Here is a 10,053-nt window from a genome sequence, read left to right on the forward strand (position 1 = left end):
GTGCTACACAGCAGGATCTCATTGCTAATCCATGTAAATGAGCTATAATGGAAAAAAATAAAAATCATTATGTTAAAAAAAAGTAGCAATAATGACTGTATTCAAGTAACCCATTTATTGTCATAATGTGTTGTGTAAAATTTAATCTTAAAAATGGGATATGTCTAGCTAATTGTATAAATGGGTCTGTGTGAATTTCTTTAATATCTAAGAAATCCAGCTATGCAATTTCCATTACAGAAAGACTTTTTAGGGTGGATTTTTTTTCTCTTTTTTGCTTTGATGGACAAAATCAGTTGGGGGGCTATTACAAATGTTTTGGAAGAACCTCTTGTCCTCAATGAATGGGATGGCAAATATATTTCAAAATCCCGTGGAATATTGCTAAATAAAAGCACTAAAAATGACCTCTGTGTACAGGATTTTAAAAAATGTTATTAATTTATCTTGAAATCCAGAAGAACAAACTGTTTCCTTATTTGTAAAAGAGGCAGTCAGCTGAGCTAAGTTGTTATTTCCTTATCATTCTCACTTTCTCATTAGCCAATCAAAATTGGCATTTACAGGACAAGAGAAAGTCAGAGGTGAGGGCACCACAAAGAAGTGAGAATGAACAGCTCAAGGCAGATATGGTGTTAGCTGCTTGTCATTGGCGTTAACAAAACTTTTCCAGTCACAGATTTTTCAAAGAAAATCGTAAGATCTTACTCAGGATAAAGAAATAAAGATAAAGAAAGCTTGCTTTCTTTTAGACTTGAAACATTGTCATTCAATTATTTTGCATGCTAATGTTAGGGAAGTTTTTAAAAAAGGAACCCATTCTTTTGATGAACATTAAGGTGTAGGTGATAACAACCTGGCCTGGCCTGAGAAGTAACAGTGTAAACAAATGTGGTTAGAACTTTGGAAACTATAAGGAACTGATGAAAGGAAAATTTTGAGGATGAGCTAACTAGGATATGAGGACTTGCCATGCATGAAAAACTACTGAAGAGCTAAACAGAGAGTCGGTTTGATCAAAAGTTAAAACCGAAAGTATCTTTGGAGATAATCTAGGAATTCCTTTATTTTACAGAGAAGAAAACTAAGACTTGGAGGCCTCAAATGGCTTTCCTGTGGCAGAAAAGCTTTGATTGAGGACCAGCAGAAGGGGATAAGCTAGGGAGATAGGTCATGAGATAAGGGGCTGTAGGATAGTTCATGGGAGTGAGAGCAGGTAGGATTGCTAGTGGGGAAGAATCAGTGAGGAGATTAATGGAAACTGAAGTAAGTGGAAGAAAAATGGCTAAAATGAAAAAAAGCAAAGAGCAGTGAAATTTCTAAAAGAAGAGCAAGTAGGTGTTTCCTTTTATAGCAATACTATGGGGGAGGGTGAGAAAGAAGGTGTGAATATAGAAACGGGGTAGAATTAAGGGTATGTTCCCAGGACAGAGGGTCATGCTGAGTATCCATCTACTTTTGGGATAAATCACAGTAGGAAAAAGGACCAGCTTGATGCAATTTGCTGGCCAAATAGAGGGGTGGGATTCGCAGTGGCTTATCACCTGCTGGGAAAAAGAGAAAGTCTGGTAGGAGATGGGACTGAGATAAAGAGGGAAGGACTGATGAAGCTCCCTTTCATTGCAACAACAGTGGTACTAACACTAAAGAGAAGAGGAAGAACAGCACTAACAAAGTTGTTCTTTCCTTCCCAAAACCATTACTCCAAAGTCTTTCCAATTTGGTTAAGGGAGGTATGCTTCCAGAGTCTCAGGTTCAAACCTCACCTCAGAGTCATCCTTTGTCCATTCTTTCTTTCAAACATCACACTTAATCCATCAGGAAAACCTGTCACCTCTCCTGTCAAAATATCTATCGCCTGACTCTGTTTTACCTCCTGCCCCAAACAATCCTAGGTAGAGCCGCCATGACCTCTGGACGGGACTTCCAAAATATCCTCCTGGTCTCCCTATATCTCACCTTCCCTTTCCCCCTGCCCCTACCTCTATTAAATCCATTCCCCATACAGTGGCTTAGGTGACTCTCGCCAGATCACATCATTCCCATGTGTACAAACTCCAGTGTCTTGCCATGTCACTCAGAATAGAAGCCAAAGCCCTGTAAGGACCACACAGCCTGGTCCTCTGTTATGTCTCTGACCTTGCTTTCTACTGCTTTCTGCCTCATTTTGCTCTTTCTTGCTCTTCGTTTACCCCATGAGGGCCCCTACTTCAGGGCACTTGTGCTTTCTCCTCTCTTGACTTGGAATTGCCTTTTCCAGGAATGCCCAGGGCTCACTCCCAGCCTCCTCCAGGGAAGCCTATCTAGACCACCTTACTAAAAATTGCCATCCTGAATCCCAACCCTCCCTCCCCTCATTCTCCACTTCATTTCTCTTCATGGAACTTATTACTGGCCCGTGTGAAATTTAATCATATAATTTCCTTATTTGTTTTATTTCTGCCTCCTCTCATTATAAATGTAAAAATCATAAAAGCTAAAATTTGTAATTTGTTTGGTTTGGTGATGTACTCACTACATATAATGGAGCTTGGCATGTCATTTAGTGAGTGAAAGTCAAGAAGAGCCAGTGACTGTTGATAAGAGGACATGGCCCACGTACTTTTCTTTAAGTGCTTTACATATATCAGCATATTTAATCTCCCCAGCAAATCTATGAGGAAAATGTTATTATCATCCCTATTTTACAGAAAAGAAAGCTAGAGGCACAGAGAAGATGTGAACAACATATTCTAAGGCCAGCCAGCAGGACCGTTTCACTCCTGGTTTGGTGGAGTTAGCACCTAGTGAACCACCCACTATGAGTTCTGAACATACCACGTGTATAATCGTTTGTAAGGGCGTCCATAAAAATGTACCACAGACTGAGCAGTTTCAACAACAACAATCTATTGCTTTACAGTTCTGGAGGCTAGGTTCTGAGATAACGTATCAGCAGGCTTGGTTCCTTCCAAGGACGCTGAGGGAGATTCTGCTCTAGGCCGTTCACCTGGTTTCTGATTTGCTGGCAGTTGTTGGCTTTCCTTGGTTTGTAGAAGCATCACCTGAATCTCTTCATCTACTCATGGCATTCTCCCTCTGTGTATGTCTGTATCCAAACAAATTTCCCCTTGTTATAAGGATAGGAAGTCACATTGGATTAGGGGTCTACCATAGTCCAGTATGATCTCATCTTAACTAGTTACATCTGCAAAGAACTTATTTCTAGGTAAGGTCAGATTCAGATTCTTGAGATACCAGAAGTTAGGACTTCAAAATATGAATTTTGGTGGGGATGAAATTCAAACCATAACACTATAGAAAACAACTATCTGTAAGGTGATGGCAAGTGGAAGACCAGGTAGGTTGGGGAACAGTAGAGATTTGAGAGAAGGGATCCAAATAGGCTGAGTTTCCCATTTTCACAAATTTAGCCTGATGTGAGGTCAGACACAGTGTGGCTGAGACAGCTAAAGCCCTTGACAGGAAATTCTCTCCTCCTTGGTTCAAGAACCCAGAATTAAGTAAAATTAAGTGTTTCCCTGGTGATAGAGATGAGTTTGAAAAAAAATATGTGACTTAACATGGACCCCCAGAGATACATGAATAATTTCTGGGGGCTACTGTGTTATCTCACTCTTGAGAAAGAACCACAGGAAGAGATGCTCTTTCTTCTTTTGGTGGTTGTTCTGTGTGGATGTGTGATCCAGACTAGTGGGACCACCTTCCTACCAGCCTGAGAATAAAACTTATATACAGAATCCTAACACAAAACATTCAAAATTCTCTTCGGTTGAATAATTAACCATTTTTCTCCATGTAAGATCATTTAGAGTTTGGTAAAAATGTATTTATGTATTTAATATATAGTCCTCTGAGCAGCTCTTTTATCACCATCTAAAGAGGTCTCTTTAGTCTTTCTTGTTTATCTTTGATTCCTTAGCATTGATTTAGTGTCCACATAAAGTATGTGGTTAGTGTATATTACCGTCGACATGGAGTAGTTAAACAGGTCAGCTTTGGGCTAACCTGCAGCTAGAGGATATGAATGGATATCTAATAATCTGTCCAATGGGGAAAAGGTATAAATTCAAATACAATCTGGAAGTTTTCATTTGGTCCAAAGAACAGAAACCCAAAAACAAGATCCAGAGACAGCTGAAAGAATAGATGGAGGCAGGGAGAAAATGTGGGGCCATTCTAATAACAGGATGAATTCCTGAACTGTAATTGCATCAGGCATTACACCAGTATTACTGAAGGAAATACTGCTTAGCATTCAGTGAATAAGACTGTTGTCATTTGAAACCTAAACTATAAATAATTAGTATTAAATGATCTGGCATAGCATCAGGGTGGTATGGACTACAAAAAGGAAATTCAGAAGAAACTGGACAGTGAAAGAATCAAGTGCTGGACCTAGCACAGAACAGCACGGATAATTGTCACTGTCACACCTATCAAGGCTTTCATCAGTTCCTGGTGAGAGAAAACTCAGAAGTCAGCAAATAAAGTTTAGTTTGTTCTGTGAATTGTTTAAGAAAATGGGATATATTTTTCATTCCATAAAGATCCTTATTGTTGCCTTCTCAAAGTTAAATGACAAATCCAAAGACAGATTCATGGTCCAGACAATTTCAGTAACAATTTTGTACCTATTGTGGACAAATAAGATACATGTCCTCCATATACATATATATATTTTTGCCAGATTCAGAGCATGTAGAAGTTCCCAGGCCAGGACCAAACCTGCACCACAGTTGGGTCCTGCACCACAGCTGCCATCCTCCGTTTCTAATAGACTGGTATTCAAACAAAGCTTATGTCTGCCCAGCACCTCACATGTCTCAGGAACTTATTAAGCCATTTCTGTTTATTATGGTTACTGATATATTTGAACTTGTTTCTATTGTTTAGTTTATATTTCAAAAATTTTTGGCTTTTTCTATGCTTTTTTTCTCTTCTTGCTTTTATTTATGTCCTCGTCCTTAAAAGGAAAGAACATGAACATTGATTTATAACCCCTGATCCCTCCTTCCTGTAGACATGATTACAATTGTAATTATAAATTGTTTCATATGTACTTTTTTTTTCTTTTTTGTATATCTAATTTGTTGTTGTTGTTGTTAGGGAGGGTGAAGAAAATGTTGGTAAGGACATAATCTTCATTGCCAGACTTGCAATTGCCATTCCATCTTGTTTTTGCTTCCTTATCTCTTCCAACTTTGGTTATAATTGAGAATTTATTTTTCTTTTTTCTTTTGTTGTTGTTGCTATTTCTTGGGCCGCTCCCGCGGCATATGGAGATTCCCAGGCTAGGGGTCGAGTCGGAGCTGTAGCCACTGGCCTACGCCAGAGCCACAGCAACGTGGGATCCGAGCCGCGTCTGCAACCTACACCACAGCTCACGGCAACGCCGGATCCTTAACCCACTGAGCAAGGGCAGGGACCGAACCCGCAACCTCATGGTTCCTAGTCAGATTCGTTAACCACTGCGCCACGACAGGAACTCCTTTTTTTTTTTTTTTTTTTTTTTTTTTTTTATAATTGAGAATTTTAAGCCCAGCGACTCTCAAGTTTCCAGTGAGTCTGTTATTTTCCATTTCCCTGCAGGACTGTGTCTCCATGTTAGGTGTTCTGAGCCCCAGTCTCTTTCCTTTAGTTCATCCATCTGGAAGTTCATCTGCACTTCCAGAAACATTCTTTCATGCTGAAATGTCTTTATTTGATGGCAATCCTTCTTACTTTTCTATTCATTGTTGCAGGTGGAATTCCATCCTTCAATTGTGGTAACTTCCATTCAGGAGGAAGAACACATTTGCCATTTTAAATCAGAATTTTGTCAACTATCATCTATGCCAATGACACACAAATCTCACTCAATTCTAAAGCTCTTTCTTGAGTGCTGGGCCCATGCATCAAAAAAATTTTTTTCTGAGCATTTTTATATGGACATCTCCCAAGATACCTTTCAAATTCAACATGCCGTGAAGTGAAGTTTTCTTTCTTTTGCCAAATTTCCCATTTCTTCTCCTCTGAGTAAACAGTGGCAGCACTTTTCCCCAAGTTGTCCAACTCAAAACCAAAATGTCATTTTTGCCATTTTCCTTCCACTCACCATCCTTCTAATCATTCAAGGAGTTCTTTCAGTTACACCTCCTAATATCTCTTAAATATGTCCCAACTGTCAGCTCTGACATGGACAACTAAAACCTTCTGACTTACCTTCCTATTATTAGTCTTACCCTTTTCTAGACCATTCTTTATATTTCTACCAGAGAAACCTATCAAAATTTCAAATATGATCCTATCTCTTCCTTGCTCAACATTTCTCCACGGCTTCTCATAGTTCTAGGGAAAAAGTTAAAAAGTTCTTATCATGACATATAAGCCCCCCGCCCCCCATGATCTAGATCTTGCCTTTTTCTCTAATCTCTCTTGTCACTCCTGTAACGGTCCTCCAAGAGTACACGCCAGTCACCATGAAGTACTTAAATGTTCTGTGACCTTTCTTACCCTTTGACTTTTGCACATACTCTTTCCTCCACCTGGAATCCGCTTTCCTTCCATCTGTGCCTGAATTAACTCCTCCTTGTTTTCCAAGGTCACCCTCTCTGAGATGTCTTCACGGGTCCTCAAGGTGGCTCCTCCCAGGCATGTTCATAGGACCCATGTTTGCTGCTCTTCAAGCACTTAACATATCACATTATATCATCTTTTGGTAGGAGTTGTAAAAGTGTTTAGCAACGTAGTCTTTTGCACATTCTCATATATTATTTAAACCAAATATTTCTTTGGTGCCTATGCTCGGCTTGAATGTATATTTTAATCGAAAAGAAATATGAAGAAACTATTTCAGAGTAACTTTTTTTTAATATGAGTTAATTGGGATAATTTATCGAAAAGTACTACTGAAGGCTTCCTTTTGTTGTTCTTGTTTTAAGCCTTTTAATGACTTTTTTTATGTATACCAGTACTATTCAATGACATTAAATCATAACAAATATCCTATGTTATATCAGAGAACAATGATCCTATAAAACTTTATATTGCATTTGCAACCCAGTCTCTTGATGAAAATTGCATTTTTTCATTCTGCCTTTGGTTTGCCATCATAGGCTAATTCTGATGGCCTTCAAATTAAAACAGCCTTATGAAATATATTGCTATGTGTACTAAGAATATTATTGAGTGTATTACGCTGCACAGTATTCTTACAGTGAGTGAGCTCTTGGAAGAAATTGCCTTCTGGCCAAGGAATTAGGCACAGTTGTTTTCTTGAGCAATACAAAATACTTTATGCAACTGTGAAGCTTACAAATAATTATGTTTTCCTCTTCTCAGTAACAATTAGAATTATATAGTACACATTTCTTGAGCTAACTTTACTCCATGGTCTGCCTTGTATTTCTACCCATTTTTACTCCATTGTCTCATCTTTCTTACTTATTTAAAATTTAATTTTCATTTTCCTATATTGTTGGATGCTTTGTAAGTGTCATATTTAGTTCTTTTTGGAGAAAGAGAGGTATAAATAAATGCATAAATAAAATAGTTGCCATGATGAAGCCCTTGCACAATAAAGAATGAATATGAATACTGTTTGTATAAATGTCAAAAAGAGGTGAAATGTCATATATGTTCAGGGTAAAATTCTATCTTTTGGAAATGAAGATAGTCTAAAAATAATGCTGTGCTTTATCCTTCACCTCATGGGCACACATATCAGAGGATTGTCTCAAACACACAGAATGTCTTCATGCCTACGTGTTTTTATTTATTTATTTATTTTTGTCTTTTTGCCATTTCTTAGGCCACTCCTGTGGCATATGGAGGTTCCCAGGCTAGGGGTCAAATCAGAGCTGTAGCCACCGGCCTACACCAGAGCCACAGCAACGTGGGATCCGAGCCGCATCTGCAACCTACATCACAGCTCACGGCAACTCCAGATCCTTAACCCACTGAGCAAGGGCAGGGATCGAACCCACAACCTTGTGGTTCCTAGTCGGATTTCTTTAACCATGGAGCCACGATGGGAACTCCCTATGTGTTGATTTGATTGATAGATGCACGCTCATGATCAACCGAGGATTAGCTAGAATTCAGGTCATCATTGTACATTTTCTGTAGTCTAAAATTTTACAGACGGAGGGATATTTTTTCTTTTTTTTTTGGATTAATCCAACAATTTGCCTGGTATCCATAATTTCATTTATAATCAGTGGAGTAAATAATCAGATGTGAACACCTGTTCTTCCTCTATATATTCTGTTGAGCAGAAAAACAGCTGCAGGCCTCAGAAAGTAATAAATAAAACTTGCAACTAAAGTATTAGGCAAATCTAATGACCTGTACATTTCAGATGTCTGAATAGGGGAATTCTGTCTTCCAGAGAAAATTGCAGACCTGATAGTATTTTTACGACATTGGCAGTATTTCCTTATTAAGTTAATGCCAAGTTTTAATTTTTTTACAGTATATTGTTTTCTCTAAGGGTAACCAAATTTTTTTAACTTATTACTCAGAAAGATTTGCATTTCTGTACACAGAAATTTCTTGATTGTTTTAAATATATTAAACTGATTGTTTGAAAATGGAGGTGACACTCTTTGGAAGATAATAAATCGTTACATATGTAAATCAATTAGATAAAGAGCTCTGTATGTAATCACTGGTAAGCAGTAATTGGAGTTGTGTAAAGAAAATTTGTTTTATTATTAAGCATTTAAGTAGTTCTGACTATGCATGAGGAATAACAACTGATAAAAACAAATCTCTTTTGCAAAGTGATATTAAAGTGTCTACAAGCCAATATCCTAGTTCAAGTTGAAGCATTTGCCAATATTCTTTCTCCACAAATTAATTTTGCAAGAATATTTGCTGTTAGCACAGAATACATTTTAATCCCTTGATGGTCTATTTTCTTTCTGATCAAAGGGAATCATTTTTTTGACCCATTTGATATATGATTTCTGATTGTCATTTTTAATAACAGAAATACAGACTATATAAACAAAATTCACGTTTTAGTCAGGAGTCAATTTTTCCATAATAAAAATGTTATCAATAAGATGCTTTGCAAAAATAAAAAAGGGAGAAACATGGTTTAGTAACAGTTCAAGTGAAAACAATCTAATGTATTTAAATGAGCCCACCATTTGCTGTTGTGGCTAAAACGGCTATAATAAAATTGTGGGCTAATAGTTTACACACAAAAATACATAAACAAACAAGGAGTGCTCAGGTGTTGACTGTATAGCACAGAACTTTTGCTCTGCCCACTAACTAGTTGAAGGATTGGGTTCCATTCTGTCAACAAGTTTGCAGTAGGATATTGACATTTACAGGTTAGACAGTTTTTCAAAGAGGATTTCTGATTTCTTCTGAAGTAGAGATGGAGAAAACAAGACTCTGAAATCTTTTTTGTACTCGTAAATTCATCTTTTTTTGTTGCTGTTATCTTTTGAAGGCCCTGCTGCACATGGAGGTTCCCAGGCTAGGGGTCTAATCAGAGCTGTTGCTGCCGGCCTACACCACAGCCATAGTAATGCCAGATCTGAGCCGCGTCTGTGACCTACACCACAGCTCACAGCAACGCCAGATCCTTAACCCACTGATTGAGGCCAGGAATTGAACCCACAATCTCATGGTCCCTAGTCTGATTTGTTTCCACTGTGCCATAACAGGAACGCCCTCATCTTTTGAACAATCGGGCAAACACTCACTATATTCTGGTATTATTCAGGACTTTCCCTCACTTAATACTCACTATGGCTTTGATAAATGGATGTGATTATCAAAATATATTGAAAGGAGCTTAGGACATGTAACTTGGAGAAAAGAAGACTATAGAAAGAAATAACACTTTAAATATTTGAAGGACTGATAATATAAACAAGCAATTACCTTGTTCTTGCTCCAGAGGGTAGAAGTAAAATTCACGGCGGAGAGTTACAGGATGGTAGCTTTTAGCTTCCATTATGAACTTTCTAAATCGAGCTGGAGAAAGGTGAAACAGGTTGCTTTGTGAGATAATGAGCTTCCTGCCTCTAGAAGATTTTCAATCAGAAGTTG

This window comes from Phacochoerus africanus, chromosome 2 (genome assembly GCF_016906955.1).
Source record: "Phacochoerus africanus isolate WHEZ1 chromosome 2, ROS_Pafr_v1, whole genome shotgun sequence".
In the NCBI taxonomy this organism is placed as follows: domain Eukaryota; kingdom Metazoa; phylum Chordata; class Mammalia; order Artiodactyla; family Suidae; genus Phacochoerus; species Phacochoerus africanus.